Source organism: Pleurodeles waltl, chromosome 3_2 (genome assembly GCF_031143425.1).
Source record: "Pleurodeles waltl isolate 20211129_DDA chromosome 3_2, aPleWal1.hap1.20221129, whole genome shotgun sequence".
Lineage (NCBI taxonomy): Eukaryota > Metazoa > Chordata > Amphibia > Caudata > Salamandridae > Pleurodeles > Pleurodeles waltl.
Genome location: NC_090441.1, coordinates 119,053,640 through 119,073,369, shown reverse-complemented (window position 1 = coordinate 119,073,369; position 19,730 = coordinate 119,053,640). Strand labels below are relative to the sequence as shown.

The window sequence follows — 19,730 nt, the reverse complement described above, 5'->3', positions numbered from 1 at the left end:
TGACCGGTAGCAGGCCTTGAGGTTTTTAGACCTGAAGCAGTGCGATATCCCTGCGTCTCTTCGGCCTGAAACGGAAGATGCTACCCGTCCTCTGTCAGTGTGTGACTGGTGCGCACATTACACACTGAGGGGTGGGGTGGGAACGTAGCTGCTGCGTTGCGTTGCCTTCCCTGAAGGAAACTCAAATGCCTGGAGTGACACTGCCGTCGGTAAGCTTTGAATGCGTCTACTTCCTCGGGCCGTCTGAGCTGACATGTGACCACTCGTGAGTGGCTGTGGGACAAGATGAGCGATGTCACCGCAAGAGACCAAATACTGGTGAGCACCTCATCGCACATTATAATAAGAGATTTGTTTTATTTCCTGTGTATTTCGTATTTAAATCCACTGTATTCCTTTGCCAAGTTTTATGGAAAGTTCCCTTGGTACCATTAGCAACAAACAAACTTGTGCATTAGTGGTGTTTTTGATCATCTTTTACCTCCTTTGTCCAAATTTAAAGGGGCGGTTGAACCTTAGCCAAGGACTCAAATTAGAAAATGTTATGAACATTTTCTGGTGAGTATTTGTCTAGTCCTTTCTTTCCAGTTGGCACATTCTTCATTGTTGGTTACAGCCTTCCTTCTTTTTTAAGATGTCTTCCTTGGAAGGAATAGCAGCTCCTGTTATGTTTTAAAATAGTCCAGTTGAGCCATCCAAAGCGTTAAAGCAATAGAGAAAAGGGTTCAATGCATTTCACAGATGAGAGAAAATAAGTAATGCTCAAACATTATTTGAGCAACTAATATTATCCTGTGTTAAAACATGTTCCCCTTTTAGGTGAAGCTGCTTTAAGGACATTTACAGTCACATTTAGTTTAAAACATTTAACGATGAAATGTTAAGTGCACTTAATACCAAGACCAAAAAAAACAGGGCAAATTGTATCTTTAAAACGGTAATGCTGCAAAAAGCTATAGAGAAATTACGATGCACGATTTGAGGGAAACTTCTCTTGATACACCAGTTGATGCATGCGAGTGGCTTTATGCCAGCATGTGCAAGAGAAACTAGTGTGGCTCAAGGAGATTTGAACATTGTAACTGAAGAGAAAGGTGAGGGTGTGGTACAATATATTCTTCAAATCAGTGAGGTGGGAAGAGAAAAGAAAGATATTCAAAATAGATGAGAGAGAGGTGCAGTTGCTTGCAGCTTCTTGGGCACGATGCCTTGATGACAATTTGTAAAGATTGTTTAAAGTTTTGATGTTAACGCAACCAGTTATAAAATTAGTGGCACATAGTAATTAAACTATTGAGGTAATATGGTACTTTAAAGCCGAGCTGGAGTTCAAATGCATACAGAGTACAAAGCTGTTTGTTGCCAAGGAAGGGTCTTGTTTGTTTGTGTGTTTGTTTAGCCTCAGCAGCGTTTACAAATAAAGCCCGACCATATCCAGCCAGATCCATTGTCGGAAAATCACGTGACAGAGTAAGTCAGTGGATAACCTATCAATTGAGAAGCAAAGTATCCTGATGTATTGAAGAGCTAGGAGCGTTGAAGGGCTTTGGTCAAAAGATTATGATGAGGAATTGGAAAGTCCATGTAATGAGGATGTAATATAGAGCACTGAAGCGTTAAGCATTAGCAAAAAATACTAATGGGGATTGGAGACAGTAGATTTACTTAATTTAAAAACTGTAATTTTGGTGGACAGGGACTCATTGCCCAATATAAATGAGATTTTGATTACACTTTAAGGAGCAGAAGTAACTTGGTCGAGTTTTATCATAAGCCAATCATCAGGTCATGTTGCCCAGGTCACATTGCACTCTGAATGAGCTTATTTAACACATGGCAGCTGCTCTATTCCAAAGGGAAATGCATCAGTTTGTAGGTCCATGCCAGCTCCCTTTGTAGAGCCTTTGGGTTCCATTGAGCTGCAGGGGACCCCAGTCAGATGTCCACTGGCAGGTCAGGTCCGACCCAGCGCTGACTGAGCACGTCAGCTCATGCCCCCACTCCTGCCCTGGAGGCCTAATCATTTCCATCCGTCCTGGTGCCAGCCCAGACTCCAGCGACACCCACACCCAGTTCAACTCCTGCCTGTTTTCAATTTGGAAAAAGCACAAGTGATGGACAGAATGCTGAACAATGTCAAACATTCACTCCAGTACAGAGATCTGGGCCTAAATCCATCGGTTTTATTTTGCTACCCTTGCTATTCCAGTTTGGACCCAATCATATGCAAATCAGTCTTGACCCTTCTCCCTGTGGTAACAGCCCAGCCTGAACTGCCATATCAGGTCCCTGGACTGGAAACAAGCATCCTGGGACCGGTTTCAGGGTATCAACCCTCATCAGCCAGGCTGACTTGACTCCAGTGGCATGGGAAGCCCGAGGCCCACGTTTGGGCATTCCTGTCTCACTTAATGCGACAAATGCAAAAAGAACAAATGATGGGTGGAATGCTGAACAATGTCAAACATTCATCCCAGTACAGAGATCTGGGCCTAAATCCATTGCTTTTTTTTGCTACCCATGCATGTTTGGGCCCAGCCATATCCAAATCAGTCTTGACCCTCCTCCCCATGGGAACAGTCCAGCCCGAACTGCTTCAGTTTTGAGCAGACATCGACACATGGCAGTTGTGTGTCTTCCTATGAGATTACTAAGGTGCTTGGAATTGACCCAATCCTCTCCCTCAACACCAGTGTTGCTGAATGTTTCAAGCAGGCACAGCTCCTCCGTTAGGGCGGAGGACCGTCGCTCCCACCAACAGCACTAGCTGCAAAACGTTTTACAAAAAAAACATAATAAACTGTTATTTTTTTTGTAAAGGGGGAGGTGCCACAGGCTTGATGAACACTGAGGGGGAGTGCACAGCACTCCCCCTCACTGCACATGTATGTTTGGCCGGCCATCTCGGACCGGCCACACACACATGTGCAGTAGGCTCTCTCCAGCCCAGCAACACAGTTGCCAGGCTAGAAAAAGCATGCATAGGCTCCCAGTCTGCCTGGGAGCATTTTGGCTGGGTGCTCCCAGACAATCCTAATGCTGCTCTGAGCAGCATCAGGATTGGCCGCAGAGCAGGCTGGGAGCCTGTGCCTGCAGCCTGCATTAGATGAGCGCCGTGGTGGTGACGGCGGTAACGATGAAGGTAGGTTTATTTATTTATTTTTTTCAATTAATTTCATCACAGAATGTCAGTAGCCAACCTACTGCCCCGAAGATGAGTTTAACTCCCTCCCTCGCGGCCCCCCAAACACCCCCCCAAGTAGATTGCGTCTTTTACTGTAGTTGCCCTCAGCGCTTTCTGCTATAGGGGCTATGGTAAACTTAGTGATAGAACTCTTGCAGCCAGAGCCTGCTTATTTAAACTAAGCCCTAGCAGAACCTTGTCAGCAGCTTGGCCTAAGTTGCAGTCAGCTCCCCCAATAAGTCACTCCACTCCTGAATCCTGAGAGCTTGGTAGCTCCAAGTTCTACCAACACAGTGAACCCCAGTGCCTCCCTTCAACACCGCTGGACAGAGAAACTTAATCTTTATGCATTTGAAAAGGTCCTCTCTCCTGCTAACAATCCTTTTCTTCCTCCTCTCCTGCTGCAGCTTAGCCTCTTTGATTTTTCTTCCTATGGTCATGCCTCTCCAGCTGGTATACTATGACTTCGAAGCAGTGGGTGCTGCAGACCACTCAACAAGATCTGATGGAAACTTCTAACCGTAGATTTTGTTACCTTAGAATAATCCCCAGGTGACAGACCCGCTCTGGAACATTTTGATGAGCAGTACCTCTGTGCCCCAATATATGGCGATGTCCAGCTCCGCGTGGCGTCTTTGACATCTGCACCAGATGTAGTGATGTGCGTGGTGCCTATATGGGCACCACTCCAGCATGCTGTGAGTTCTTTTCTTTCTGTGCCACTCAGCACAGTTCTAGAAAAGAGCTACCCCCAATTACTTTTTAACTGACTTTTTTTACTTCCTGTGACAGGGAAGTCCACAAGAGCGGGCGGCCTCAAGCCCTGTGGCTCCTGTCACCGACAAATGTCAGTGTCGGATCAACACCTCGTCTGCCTTTGGTGCCACGAGCATGACCATGACGCCAAGACCTGCGTCAAGTGTCGCGCCATGCACCCCAGGGCTTTGAGGGAGTGGTCCTTCAAGCCCCTTGCTGCTCGACGTGCGATACTGTGACGGTCTTGATCCCAGTCAAGAGGAAGGTCCTGTGATTGGTCACGGAGCCACTCTTAAGCACTCATCGTTGAAGTTGTCCTGGTGTTTGGGTAAGTACCACAAGTAAAAGAAGAGCAAGAAATTAAAGAGTTCCTCGAGTTCGCCCCTTCCGTCGAAGTCATCCAACCAGATAAGGGAGCGTCAGCATTTGAGGCCTGGCTTGGCAGTTGAACCCGCACCTGGGTTGTCTCTGCGCCTCCCCTAGTTTCCAATAGCCATAGAGACCCCCGCCCAATGTTGTAAATTTATGAAGCCATGCATCTCATATTTGGGCGGTCCATCCCAACCAGGTTGCCTTCGGGCCCTGCAGGCTTGGGAGGGATCCCTATTGGTCTTCCACTGGCGGATTCGCACACAGTGCCAGTTGGCCCTCTTGGAGCCATGAATCTGGACTGGTGCCGGTCAAGCCATCTTGATCTTCCCTAGCGCTGCTCCTCTGCCGACGTCCCAAGTGCCGCCGGCTGCTCAGTCCCCCATACTCATCCCCAGCTCTGATACCGAGCTAGACAGGCAATGTCTGATGCCAACTCCAGCGCTGACTTTGGGGCAGACCACCAAGGTCGGAGCATGTGGCTAATTCCTTTGGGCTAGGACCTGGACGATTGTGAGGGGCGACTGGACCCTGATGCATACCAGCCCCTAGATGTCACTTAGGACACCTGGTGTGAGGATCTGGTGGATGCCAGTGGACTGGATACTTTTCTAGATAACTGGCTTGGTTTGTACTGCTACTTTGGCTACAGAGGAAGGAGCCTTCTTTGCTATGGTGATGAGGGCAGCTGTGGTCCTAGACCGTCAGCTACCAACTGTGGCTGTCAATAGGAATGTCTTGACTATGGTGCCTCAGCCAAGAGTCACCACGTCCAAACCACTTCTCTTATTTAATAAAGCTCTCACCAATGGACTACTCGGGCTCTGGTCCACGCCCTCCACAGGAGCTCCTGTGAATAGGTCAATTGCCCTCTGCCATCAGCCCAAACCAGGTGACCCCCCAGTTTCCTCACAACACAACCCCGGAGAGCTTGGTGGTCCAGGCCTCCACTTCCAAGTTAAATCCTGACGCACTGCCTTCCCCTCCCCAAGACAGGTAACCCGAGAGGCTGGATACCTTGAGGAGCTGTTCAGGCCGCACTCATGGACATGCCCTTTGATGACTCTTGTCTCTTCGGAGATGAGGCCAGTTCAGTGCAGGAGCGCTTCAAGGACAGTGGAGCTACAGCCAGGTCCTTAGGCCTTTGCATAGCCCTTCGCCAACTACTGGCCAACTACGCTCCTTTTGTGGCCTTAGAATAGGTTTCTAGCTGTGTCCCCAATTGCCCAGCCACCACAGCCAGGAGACTTCTTAGTCCTTGCGTCACCGAGAACACAGCACCCATAGGCCTTGTGACTCAGGTAGCCAGAGGTTAGATCAGTCCATCCCCCCTCCTCCCACCCCCAACCCAGCAGCTGCAGCCACAAGCCCCTTTATTTTGCCCTCTGACCATCATGGGCACCTAGTGGCAGGCAGGATATACCATCACCTGCACCAGTGGTGGTCGATAACATCTGATCGCTGGGTTCTCCAAATTGTCCAAAGGGGCTAAACCCTTCCCTTTGTGACTACCCCTCCACCCATGCCACCTACTTGTTACAGGCTGATGGAGGACCAAATCTCTTTACTCCTCCAGAAAGTGCAAGCTCTCTTGGCCGAGGTATCCATAGAGAGGGTGCTGGCATCAGATGTCATTCATGGTTATTACCACTACTTTCTGGTTCCCAAAAAGGACTGAGGCCCTATCCTACACATGTGCCCTCTTAATTTCTTCCTAAAAAAGGAGAAATTCAAAATGTTCACACTTGCTCAAGTCCTATCTCCCCTGGACCTGGGAGACTGGAAGGTAGTGTTAGACTTGCAGGACGTATACTTCCACATTCCAGTCCTCTCTGCCCACAGATGTTACCTGTGGTTGACGGTCGGCCAGTAGCATTTTCAGTTTGCCATTATCCCTTTTGGCCTTACCAGCGCCTCTCTGGTGTTCACCAAGGTGATGGCAGTGGTTGCAGATTATCTGAGCAGATCAGAAGTTCCTATCTTCCCCTAGCTCGACAACCGGTTTTTAAAGGGGGGCCTAACCCCAGGTGGTCGACACCCACCTCCAGACTGTTAGCAGACCTCCTGCACTTGCTGGGGTTTTCTATCAATGTGTCAAAGTCACACCTGATCCCTTCTCAGATGCTCCCTTTCATTAGAGCTGCTCTGGACACTGCAGTTTCGGAGTTAACCTCCTGAGCGGTGAGTCTAGGATTTTCAGGCTATGATACCAATGTTTCAGCCTCAATCCTGGATTTTGGTGAGACTACCTCATGCACCGTTCTTGTGGCGCTGCCTGTTGGCATGTGAGGGCTCTGCAGTGGGATCTGAAGTTCCAGAGGGTGCAGTATCAGAGGAATCTCTCTGACATGGTCCAGATTTGGAGGGCACTGCAAAAGGTCTGCAGTCATGGCTGACAAACCGCGATTGGGAGAGCAGCAGACCCCTCTCCCTACACCAACCATATCAGTCGGTAGTGCAGATGCTTCACTCCTGGGCTGGGTTAGCCATGTGGGAGAGGTGGTGACCAGAGGGCTGTGGTCTCGGACAGAATCCGGACTCCACATCAGCCTGTTACAGCTCAGTGATCCGGCTGGCACTGAAAGCCTTTTTGCCCTCCATCAAATGAAGGCTATTTAATACAGGTGTTCACGGACAACACTGCCATGTGGTACTGCAACAAACATGGCGGGATTGGGCCGCAGACCCTCAGCCAATAGGCCCTGTGTCTCTGGACATGGCTGGAACATCAAAGCATCAGAGCTCTGGCCTCCTGTACACCTTTCAGTCAGTCCCACTCCTGGCCAGTGTTCTCAAGAAGATCAACGGCAGGGTCCAAGTCATCCTTAACTCTCTAAACTAGGATTGGAGAGTCTGGCATCCCGAGTTGTTGAGCCAGCCATTGGTCCCCCGATCAGGCTGCCCCTTCTGGAGGATCTCTTGTGGTAGCAGCAGGGGATGGTTCTCCACACAAACTTGTCACCACTCTGCTTTAATGCGTAGTGATTTAGCAGTGACAGTTGACAGCTTTTGACCTTCAGCCCGAAGTCTGCAATGTTATCTTGGCAGCTCGATGTCCCTTCACCAAGACCTATCTGCTGGCCTTTAGAGTACGTTTGTGGCATGATGTACAGACAAACAGGTTGACCCTTTCTCTGTGCTCCTTGCCCAAGTTCTTTTGCTTATCTTTACCCTGCAGTGATATGCATTGGGCAAGCTGACAGGTTATTGCTCAGCTTTTCTCCGTTTATATACGGCTGCTAGATCAGCCTTCCTGTTTCAAATCCCCTATTGTAAATAGGTTCCTTAAAGGTTTTCAACACATATTTCCTCCAGCTCCCTTCATTATGCTCAATGGGAACTCAGTTTGGTTCTTATTTTTCTGATGTGTTCTCCCTTTGAGCCACTTCATAACAGTCCTCTTTTGCTCCTCACCCTGAAGACCGCCTTTCTGGTGGCAATTAGATCTCACTATTGTGGGTCAGTGAACTGCAGGTGCTGTCATCTCCCCCTCCAGACAAACTGCTCCTTCAGACTTGAGCATCCTTCTTGCCAGTCCATCACCTTGCCTATTTTATACGCTCCGCCTCATCCCTCTAAGGAAGAGGAGGGACTCCACTGGCTGGACCCAAAAAGAGCATTTTGTTTCTATCTTGACCGCAGGCGGCCGTTCCAGGTGGACATGCGATATGTTGGAGCCAAGAAAGGGCAGACGGTGCAGAAATTAACTGTCACCCGATGGATTGTGCACTGCTTTAAGATCTGCTACACTTTGGCCTAGTAGCAACCCCCGGAGGGCTTGCGTGCTCATTCCACCAAAGCAAAGGCTGCGACCACTGCATTAGCATGTGGAGTCCCAGTCCTGTACATCTGTGAGGCTGCAATGTGGGCTTAGTTTCACATGTTCACAAACACTGCTGCCTGAACAGTCAGGTCCGTCGGGATGAGCACTTTGCCCTTTCGGTCCTGCAGGACTTTCTAGATTAAATTTGGTTCACTGACACACCTCTGGAGAGGTATTTGCTTGGGTATCTATTCTAAGGGAAGAAATCTGCGGCTAGAAGTCTCTGTCACATGAACAAGTTACTTACCTTTGGAACGCCTTATCAGGTCGAGACTCAATTGAGCTGCAGATTCCTTACCAACCCACCCATCCTCCTCTCTCTGCAAACAGATTTTTAGGTACAGGGCTTTTCCCTTTTCAGGGCACTAGTTTAAGACACACCAGTGATCAGTGTTCTTTGTGACTTTGTGCTTCTGACGTAGAAAGTCACAAAAAGAAACTGACATCTGTGCACTGGGGTGAGGCCTACATAGGCACCATGCACATCGCTTTCACTGCGAACAACACCCTGGATGCCATGAGAGCCAAACGACGCCACCTATCGGCACGCAGGGAGTACTAATGAACATTTTCCAGACCCAGTCTGATGCCTGGGGATTATTCTAAACTAAGGAATACACATTTATGAAATAATTGTAATGCCCAAGTTGAAAGGACCCACAGTTAATGCCCATTTTGTTAGGAATGTTGGCCTTGGTCAATTTGTGTCATTATTTAAAATGATGTCCTTATAGTTTCACCCTGGTTTCCGTTGTCAGTTTAATCACATGAATGTTCTTTTTGGATACTTTTTGCATTTACAAGATGCACTTTATTGTGTGTACCTTGAATATGAATGTATTAGTTCTGAAGTTGATTGTGATAGAAATCAGTTCACATGATCCATTATCCCAGTTCAAAATATTTCACATTTACAAGGGTCAATTACCGTTCTGGTAGAGCCATACACAAAAGTGAGATCTTCTCTCGGAACCCCTTTGGACACCCTTTGAAGTGTACTTAATGCTGTGGAGCACAAATAAAGCAATATCAGTATCTTTAAACTCGGAAGGGCAAGTATAACATTTTAAATCTGTTGTCCCTTCTACAACTGGGCCTACCTACTTCCTTCCCTGTGAATAGGGTTGCTTTGATATCCATTTAAAGTGACAGCATTGTGTACCAGTAAACCTTAACACGTTGATTGTCTCATTTCCTCATTAAGGGCTGCTGATTCCTTGTGCTATATATATATATATATATATATATATATATATATATATATATATCTATAACGTTTAGCACACAAGGGTATGGACATCAACAAAGGTGACTGGGGTGCAATGTGGCAGAAAGTGGCTAAGACCTCTGTGTTTATCCAATACAAAGATAGTGCCTTTAGATTGCTCTTGCGCTAGTATCTCACCATGGCTTCCCTGCCCCACATGATGGGGACGGGCAACAGCTGTTGGCGAGGTGTGGGACTCTGGGCACATATATCCGTATGTGGTGGGAATGCCCGGTGGTCGCTGATTTTTGAAAGCAGATGTTCAATCAAATTTCTGAGACCCTACATGTTACAATCAATCCCCACCCCCTTCAGACGCTCCTGGTGGTGCCAGATGAGGAGGGACTCTACCTGGTCAATCCCCCCTCCACCTCCAACCCCACCCCCCCTCCCCCGCCCTCCTCCTCCTACCCCACCCCCTTCCCCCGCCCTCCTCCTCCTACCCCACCCCCCTTCCCCTGCCCTCCTCCTCCTGGCCTCCTCCCCCTCGGGGTAAACTGATCACACACTGTTTTCTTGCTGCAAGACTGGTGACTGTCTTCAGGTGAAAGGGTCCAGACATCCCTACAATGACTTTGTGATGGTTCAGAATCTGGGATTTATATGCTCTGGGGAGTTTGACAGCCACGGTACGAGAGACGAAGCTGCGCTTTGACAAATATTGACCCCCCTCTTGACATGCGTAAGATAACTGCACGACAGGCGTTAACGCGCCCCCCAGGGTCTGCTAGCTACTGCATGCCTTGCAGGCCATGATAGGGTGGAATTGATTTGAGAGGGGGTGTTGCTGGAGTGATCATTCATGTTGGGAATATGCTTGTCCAGATTAATTTTTATACCTGTTTCCTTTGCGTGGTTTACTCTGGAATCATCAGCCGTACCCAACAAGTGTAATAATATTTTCGTGGCTACTTCTGTATCGCATTGCTCGCTTCTGGTGGAGAAACATATTATTCGTATGTGTGGTTTTGTTTACTTTTTACTCTTATTAAAGAGGGAAAAAAATTGTTACAAAAAAGTTTAGAACATAAAAATCCAGTATTACACATAATGCTGTTGATTGCAGATTTATAAACCACTGTGCGCAAGCCACGAAGTTCAATGTTCTTGAAAGAAATTCTCATCTTGTAAGCAGCTTTCAAGAAAACTGAGAATCTTTTGAAAATTAGTTTTTGTGTTCATTTTTCTCAGCACATTTTGTTTAACAGAAAAGTAAAATGAATATATGATATCCATAATATTGAGAATGTAGAGACAAGATTCACAAATAGTATAGAAATGGAAGCATCACAGTGACAAGTGGGACATCATCTACATACCATTCCCAAGCAGAGTAGCTTGTTACGATTTCTGGCAGTATGTGTATCTGAGTGTGTGTGTATGTATACCTATATATGTATGAGGCACATAGAAATATGTAGTAATAAGGATGAGGTTATGAACACCTGAACTGTTAGCAACATAGGAGGGGGGAGGGTACAGTTTCGTCTACCTGGGATCAGTGTTGCATCATTCAGGTTGGCATTTTGGAAAGGGAAGTGGGGCAGCTAATGAGGGGAGGTCTCATTCCACCAACATGTGTAGTCTAGATGCATTGTGAACATGTGTGAAGAGAGCCATCTCCAGATGGGTTGTACGCTGCATTAAAATGTGCTATGCACTGGCTAAGAAGAAACCCCCGAGGGTTTGCATGCTCATTCCTCCAGAGCTAAAGCTGCGACCACTGTGTTAGCACGTGGAGTTCCAGTCCTTGACATCTGTCAGGCGACAACGTGGGCATCCCTGCACACGTTTACCAAACACTACTGCCTGGATTGTCAGGTCCGTAGAGACGGGCACTTTGCTCATTCGGTCTTGCAGGACTTTCTAGTATGATCTTAGTTCGCCAGACCCACCTCCAGGGATGGTATTGCTCGGATATCCTAAGGTAAGGAATTTGCAACTAGATGTCTATCAGATGGACAAGTTACTTACCTTCGGTAACGCCTTATTTGGTAAAGACAGTATCTAGTTGCAGATTCCTTACCAACTCGCCCATACTCCCTGCTCTGCGAACTGATTTCTAGGGACAGGTACTGCTTTTCAGGGCCCTAGTTTTAACGCACCAGCGGTCAGTGTTCTTCATGGCTGTGCACTTCTGGCGTGGAAAGTCATGAAAAGAAACTGACGTCAGCGCAGCGCCTATATAAGCCCCATGACTTTGTATCCGGTGTGGCCGATGATTGACACAGAGCAGATCAACCCCGCCCAAAGGCGTGCAAGGGTGTACTGCTTGAGAAAAATCTCCGGATCCAGATTGACGTTTAGGAATCTGCAATTAGATATTGTCTGTACTAGATAAGGCGTTCTGGTCTCCGGGACTGGACTCGAAGTTTTGTGGGTAGTGTACCAAGATGAATAAAAAAGGCCATCTGTGAATGTGAGGCAAAGCTAACCATCGCAGAGCGATTGAAGTCCAAGCTCCGCTCTTGGTCAATTCCAGTTGAGTGTGTGGCAATCCCGGTTGACGGAATGGGCAGTCCAGGTCGAGGGCAAGGGCTTGTGCTCATTCTGGAGGTCGTTGGCATGATCGGACTTACTCCAATTCAAATAAATCGAAAAGGAGCCATAGGAAACATAAGAAGTCGGAACATGGCTCATCTGGTTCACACCATGTGCACCAATCAGTTGCGCAACATTCCTGCCACTTCAAAGACATGAAGCCGTTCTCCCTTTGCTGGGCCAGATCCAGGGCCATTCCCATTACAGGTTCCTTCGGATCAGCAGTCAATGCAGGATCGAGTCCAACACCTCAAGGTATCTATGAAAAAAATCTTTGGAGTCATTTTGAATCCATCTGGCGTATTTTTGAGCCCAATGTATCCGAAGGGGCCTCTAGAATCTTCAGGACTACCGTCAACAGATCCATCCTCGACTTCAGTTGTACCTCACAATTCTGTTTCAAGATAGATACCGATACTGGGTACCTAAGGTACGTAACCATATACCAGGGCCAGGTATCCCCCTACTAGTGTAGCGTAGGCAGTGTCTAGAAGCCAGGCTCTCTAGAGGCAGCTGTGGATGAGCAGCCAAGTCTCATCTAGGAGACATGTAAAGCTCATGGAATACCACTGTAGTCACACAGCACTTACATACATGAAAGAAAACACTCAGTGTTAGAAAAATAAAGGTACTTTATTTTAGTGACACAATTACCAAAAGTATTAGATAGGCAACCCTCCAAACGAGGTAAGAAAACACACTAAATATGTACACTAGTAACCAGAAATAGCAGTAGAAAACAGTGCAATAGCAATAGACAATAATGACCATAGCGGGAGCCCAAACCATACACTAAAAAAAATGGAATGCAAATGCAGGACCCCCACCCAGTTAAGTGGAATCTGTAGAGGGGAGCTGGGGGAACTAGGACACCCGAAAGGTAAGTACCACAGTGCCCCCCATCGACAAGTAGGAAAGGAGTTAGTTACTGGATTTTCCCCCAAACCACCAAAAGGACTGAAAATAAAGATAGTGCAACACCCAGACAAAACTGCAAGAAACCAGTGGTGGAGTCCTAAAGAGGAAGACATGAAAAGGAGACCAAGTCCAGACGTTGCAGAAGTGTCCGGTTGTGGCAGGAGCCACTGCCCACCTGTCTGTGGTTGCAGGAGTTGGTTCACAGTAGGACGAAGATGGTCCGCAATGCAGCACTGGAGTTGGTGAAGAGGTCCTGGAGGATGCCGTCGATGTCCCATGCCGGATGGAAGATTGCAGTCTGGTGTGGAGAAGCCACCAACAAGCTTTGGCAAAGGCAAGAGTAGCGGTAGAGGAAAAAAGGAGCTGCCGTGACCAGCAAGGTCAGGGAGGACTCAACCCACGGGGAGTCTCAGGGGACCCTCAGCAAGGTAGAGAGTCCACAGAAGAAAAGGCAGCCCCCACAGGAGACCCAGTGGAAGAGGACCCAGGAGTCGCAGAGGAGCCCTCGCAGCACAAAGGGTCCTACACCACAGGAGAAGCATGCAGAAGGCTGTGCATTGCATGTAAGAGTGCTGGGGGCTGGGTATACACAGATCCTGAAGATCCCTTGGGGGAGATGCCAACAAGCCTTGGTAGCTGCAAGAGACGCAGTGTGTACTGTCTTGCGTAGGAAGGCAAGGCTTACCTTCACCAAAGTTGGACAGCTGGAAGAGAGGACCAAGGGGACCACTCCAGACCACCACCTGTGATGGGGGATCCACGCAGCTCAGGATGAGAGGAGATGCACACAGTCGATTGTCGTTGCAGTTGGTGCCTGCAGATGCAGGGGAGTGACTCCTTCACTCCAAGGGAGATTCCTTCTTCCTACTCGTGCAGACTGAAGACTTGCTGCCCTCAGAGGATGTGCAACCAAGGAAATGTTGCAGAAGCTGGAAGGAGACGTGGAAACAATGTTGCAAGCATTATTCGTCGTAGTTGCAGATTGTCGGTTCCTGAAGGATCCAGTCACAGTTCCAGTGGCCAGAAGTCAAAGTAGAGGTTGCAGAGGAGTCCTGCTGTAATCTTGCAAACCTAATCTGAGGACCCACCTAAGAGTGAGACCCAAAATAGCTCTGGAAGGGGGATTGGTCACCTAGCTAGGTGACCACCTATCAGGAGGGGGCTCTGACGTCACCTGCTTGACCTGGCTACTCAGATGCTCCCAGAGGCCTCTGCCCACCTTGGATTCAAGATGGCAGAATCAAGGGACTCTCTGTAGGAGCTCTAGGCTCCACCCCAGGGGTGCTGATGGACAGCGGAGTGGTCACTTCCCTTTCCATTGTCCATTTCGCACCATAGCAGGGACTGGAGGTCCCTGAACTGTTGCAGATTGGTTTATGCAAGAAGGGCACTAAATGATCCCTTTAAAGGATATCACTGGCTTGGGGAGGCTACACCTCCCAAGCCATGTAACACGTATTTCCAAAGGGAGAGGGTGTTACTCCCTTTCTCAGAGAAAATCCTTTGTTCTGCCTTCCTGGGCTTGAGCTGATCAAGCAGCAGGAGGGCAGAAACATGCCTGGGGGATGGCAGCAGCTTGGGCTGCCAAGAAAACCACAGAAGGCTGGTAGGAGCAATGCTGGGGGCCCTCTAAGGAGCCCCCAGAGTGCATGGAATCATACTTCCAATGCTGGCAACAGTATTGGAGTATGATTCCGACATGTTTGATATCAAACATGCCTAGGTTCGGAGTCACCATTATGTAGATGTACATAGGTAGTGACCTATGTCCAGTACACCCATAAAATGGCATCCCCGCACTCGCAAAGTCCATGGAAATGGAGCTAGAGTTTGTAGGGGCACCTCTGCTCATTCAGGGGTGCCCTCACACACTGGTCCTGCACCCTGCCCTCTGGGCTAGGAGGGCCTACTATAGGGGTGACATACAGTGACCTGTAGTGAAAGGGGTGCATTGTCAGGCCTGCAGATACACTTTTCATGGGCTCCCCATGGGTGGCATAATACATGCTGCAGCCCAATTTGGACCCCTGGCACCTCAATAGTACCATATACTAGGGACTTATATGGGGGCACCAGTATGCCAAATGAGAGGCGTGTGTGGTCCAAGCAACCAAGTTTAAAGGGAGAGAGCATAGTTACTGGGGTCCTGGTTAGCAGGAACCCAGTGAACACAGTCAAAACATACTGACAACAGGCAAAAGGTGGGGGTAATAATGCCAGAAAGAGGGTACTTTCCTACACTTTCCCCAGCACTTCTCCTGATAGTGAGTAGAAGAGGATAGAGGCATATGAACAGAAAGGTGTTTTCTTAAGCCAGTTCGTGCCTTAGGTCTGTATATACATTGTGCTTTTTGGGGAAATACTCCCATGCTTTGTGGGACAATGTGGTTGGCATGTTACCTGTGTTCCATTTGAGACTTGCACGATCTTGCGCTTAGTTGCTGATGGTCATGTTATGGCTACATTTTCTATTAAATCGGATCTGGACACAACTGACTACTTGGGAAAGTCACTTGGCACCAGCATGGTGATTAGGCGCCATGCTTGGATATGCTCTACAGGCTTTTCTACAGATGTGCAGCAATCACTGATGGAAATGCCTGTTGATGGCTGTAGGCTGTTTAGGGAAGAGGTGGACTCTGCCCTTGAAAGATTCAAAGAGAGCAAGACTCTGTGGATCTGACTATATCAACTCGTCAGGATCCCCAGAAGCATCACCTTTTTGAGGTTTTGGAAGGGGCCATCTTCAAAGACAGAGACAGTGTTCGCCTCAGTTACAGCATACCATCCAGTTCTTTAGAGGCTGTGCTGAGACAGAAGAACCACAGTGTTCAGGTCCCCAAGGGCAGCATTCCGCCCCACCCCCTTCTGCATTAAAACTACTTTAATTTAACATTTTCATCCCACTGCGGGCACAACTGGGAACTGTAACCACAGAAGGGGCAAAAGGAGGAGTACTGGTGCAAAACGAGGGAAGAACCCAAAGATCTGGTGGTAGTCCAACTCTCTTTAAAGAGCTCAAGCCCTAAATTGGCTTTATCACAGGACAGACGAGATCCATCAAAGCGCATGTCCATCAAAGCCGACTGGACATCCTCTGAGAAGCCAGGCGATCGGAGCCAGGCATGGCAGTGTAGTGCTGCCGTGGAGGCAATAACCCTGCAGAGAGAATCAGTGGTGTCCAACCCACACAAGATGGATAACTTTGCTGCCTCCTTGTCAAAAATAATGACCTGGTTCCATATGGCTCAGTCCTCTTCCTAGATCACGGGTAGCACGTGCATGACGATGTACCACAAAGTGTGGTAGTATCGGCGGAAGAGGCATGAGGTATTCACTGACTGAAATGCTTGGCTGGTGGAAGTGAAGATTCTCTTTCTGAAGGTGCCCAGCCTCTTGGATTTCCTATCCAGAAGAGTGGTAGAGAATGTGCAGGGATGAAGTTTGGTAGTCGATGCCTGCACCACCAGGCTCTCTGGCGTTGGGTGCTGAGTGAGGAAGCCTAGGTCCCCAGGAGCAAGGTGGTGGCAACGGGCAATCATTCTGTGCATTCGAACACCTTAGCAGGGCTCGGCCAAGGCCCCCAGGAGAGGCTCCCAAAGGGCGTGGTTGAAGTGAAGCAGGGGCTTCAAAGGAGATAGCCCTGGCTGAATGACCTCTGTTAAGACGTTGGTCCTCACCCAGATGGAGGGAAGCTGCAGGTTAAGGACTCCTCACCACCATTGTGAAAGGATGTGCTTTTGTCCGTGGCAGGTCGTGGAGATGAGACCAGGCCAGCAAAAGGAGATGTGTCCAGTCTACTGCCATCTTCCAGCTCCTTGTACCAGTTGTCTTGGTAGGAATGGGCTATCTAGTCAGAGGGGTCAAAAAACTGGTAGGCATCAACGCTTCACCAAACTCTAGTCAGAAGGAATCACCATGCGTGGAGGTTGTTTAGGTTTGGGTGTAAGACTAACCTTGCCACAGGCAACAGGATATGTTCCTTAAGTGGCAGGTGGATTTGAAGATGTGTTCATGGCAAGATGTTTCGGGTACTACACTCTCTTTGTCCAGCCCAGAACCACTATGATGACTTCGTCCCGGTTTCTCTTGATTTACTGGAGAACTGCAGGAGAGGCAGCAGTCGAAAGGTACACAGGAGTCCCGAGCCCCAATGTAGGCAAAATTCATTTCCTAAAGAAGACTGTCTTAGGAACTCCAACATGCAAAAAGCTTTGGCACTGAGCATTCTCTGTGGTGGCAAATAGATCGATACATGGTTCTCCTCATTGTTGGGAGACGCCCCACATCACCTCCAAATATAAATGCAATTCAATATCCACATCATCTGGAGGTGGTTCACCCTGTTTGAGGAGAATCCACTTTCAGTAACCAGTCACTGAGATATGGAAAGACTGGTATTCCCAACAGCCATCACCTTAGTGAACATCTGAGGTGCACTGGTAAGGCAAAAGGGGAGCAGGGAAACTGAAATTACTTGTGACCCACCTAAAACCACAAGTAACATCTGTCAGATGCCTGGACAGCAATTTGGAATTGTCGCTTAAGTCAATACTAACATCTGCTCTCCTGGATCAAGGCCAGATAGAACTTCGCCTGGGTGAACATCTTGAACTTGTCTTTCCTTAGAAAGAAGATCGAGGGCGAAGCTCTGAGATAGCACAAAGGCCTCTGTCCATTCTCTGTATCAGAAAGTGACGAGAATATCAACCAGTCCTGATTTTTGAAACTGGCACCCTTTCTAGTGGTCCTTTGGCTAACAGAGCTAAAATGTCTCATTTAAGCACGAACAACTGATCCTCCCAGGAGATACTGTGTTGTGGGTGGTATGTCAGGAGAGAAGGGTAGTGAATAACCTTGTTCCACGAAATGGAACACCCACTGATCTGGGGTGATGCTTCTCTGAATCTCCAGCTGTGCCAGCAGTACCAGCCATACCCCCAAGGTCACCAGGCCTCCCAGCCTTTTTGTGGCTGTGGAAGCAGCTCCCACAGAGGATGTGGGAACTAAAGCTAGTGTGTTTAATCCCCGCTCCTCCAGCTGCTGCAGCCTCTAAGCCCATTTAGCACATTCTCCACACAGCACAACCATGCTGTTCGTGGCAGAATCAAGCACCATCTGCACCAAGGCCAAGCAATAACATGAGACAAGTAGGTGCTTTAAATTATCCAGCAGGGTTACAGCCTTCCCTTCGTGGAAATGCCTCTGCCACCATCTCCAGAATGGCTGTTGGAGAACCATCTCTTCTTGCCTTGTCAAGAAGTGCAGGCTCTGTTGGCTAAATGAGCCAGCACCAGTAGTTGCTGAAAGGAAATGCCCCTTTTGTATGGTCACCCCTAAGGTTTTTAACTGATGCGGCTGGCTTTTAAAGTCAGAGTGTACTGAGGGCTGCTAACCAGATTTCAGTGCCTGTACCAGGGAAAATTCTAGGGTAAGGAATCTTCAACTAGAATATGACTCTGAAAGCAGAAAATACCAGGGCACTCCAAATGATAAGTCCAGAATATGCAAGAATCCAAAAGGTTTTAATTCCTTGTGTTGAAAAAAAGGGTAAGCACATAAATTTTGAGAGACAGCCAAGTATGCACATCAATTTTGAGAGACAGCCAACACGTGTTTCGTCCAACCGGACTTTTTCAAGGCATATAGCTTGATGAGATACTGCGTCCAAAAGTAAATCTCCAATTGAGAGAAAGTCGTAGGTCCTGTATGCTGCAACAGCTGTGTAAGCCAAACGTCCGAAATAGTGAGAAATATTCGTAGCAGGGCCCTGATAAGCCCAAAAATGTTCTTTCCTCTCGACCGTCCCGAGAGGCAGGAAAAACGGAGAATATGACTCTACTAGATATTTCATTACCGAAGATAAGTAACTTGTACATCAAATTGGCTTTCACCCTAAAAGCGGTTTTAACTACTAGCCGACTTTGCCATTTAAAGTAATGGTAAAGGTAGACTTCCTCTTGGTAAATGTGCAAGGCAGCCATATGGCAGGCCTATCGAGTCCTTTGGCAGGGTGCCACATATTCCAATGGCAGAACATGTAGCTCTACTTGTTTTAATAGTAAAAACACAAAACTGTAATTTTTTTCTGTGGAAAAGCTTGGTTGCCCAATGGGCAAGTACAGAGTTTACACGCTGGTCCCTCCGCTGTGCTAACTCTGGAGTGGTGCAACCAAAGTGGGTCATCCAGGGTATTAAACAACTCTTCAGATTAAGCCCGACTTGATTCTCAGTTCAAAATTGATGTAACAAGCTACAGTGTGGAACTTTAGCAAAGTTTCAACTTTGTTGCCTTTAGTCCCCTACGCCCATACTGGTTCCACATGGGGTCCTGTCACCAAGACTGCTTTATGCCCTCCTGGAGAGATGTGCTAATGACTCCCAGAAAATTATACAATGTGGGCCTGCTCTAGAAGGGGGCGTCACCTCCCTCTTGGAGGAAGCCATACAGGTTTTGGCCCAAAACGTGAGCTTCAATGGACAACCCGCCTTTGAAGGACAAATAGGTAAGACTTGGGAGAGGGGCTGCTCCATTATTCAAGCAGACAGGGTGGCACATGGGACAGGGGAGGGAAAACCAGTTGCCAAACTGGTGTTCCGGGGGTAGGGGGGAGCCCTTTTGGTAACCACACCTGGAGCAGGCTAGAGAGATCCACATGCCGGGAGAGTGGTCCTGCCATATTGGAAATGGGCAGAATGGTGCATCCTGAGATGCTCAGATGCAATACTTTGCAAAAAATGGTCATCAGGTGGGAAGGAACCTGGTAGCCCATTCGCTACAAACCGCCTCCTGCCCTGAGGGCATTTTAGGAGCATAAGTAGGGCATTCCGAAATCAGATCCTGCCTGGACTGGAAGAGGGACCAAGGAGGA

At 48.2% G+C, this 19,730-nt stretch overlaps 1 protein-coding gene across 4 annotated transcripts in view; it reads left to right on the top strand.

Moving 5' to 3' along the window:
• CUX1 (cut like homeobox 1) overlaps window positions 1-19,730 on the top strand; it is a 1,145,546-nt gene that overhangs the window by 861,721 nt on the left and 264,095 nt on the right. The gene's annotated exons all lie outside the window — the stretch shown is intronic.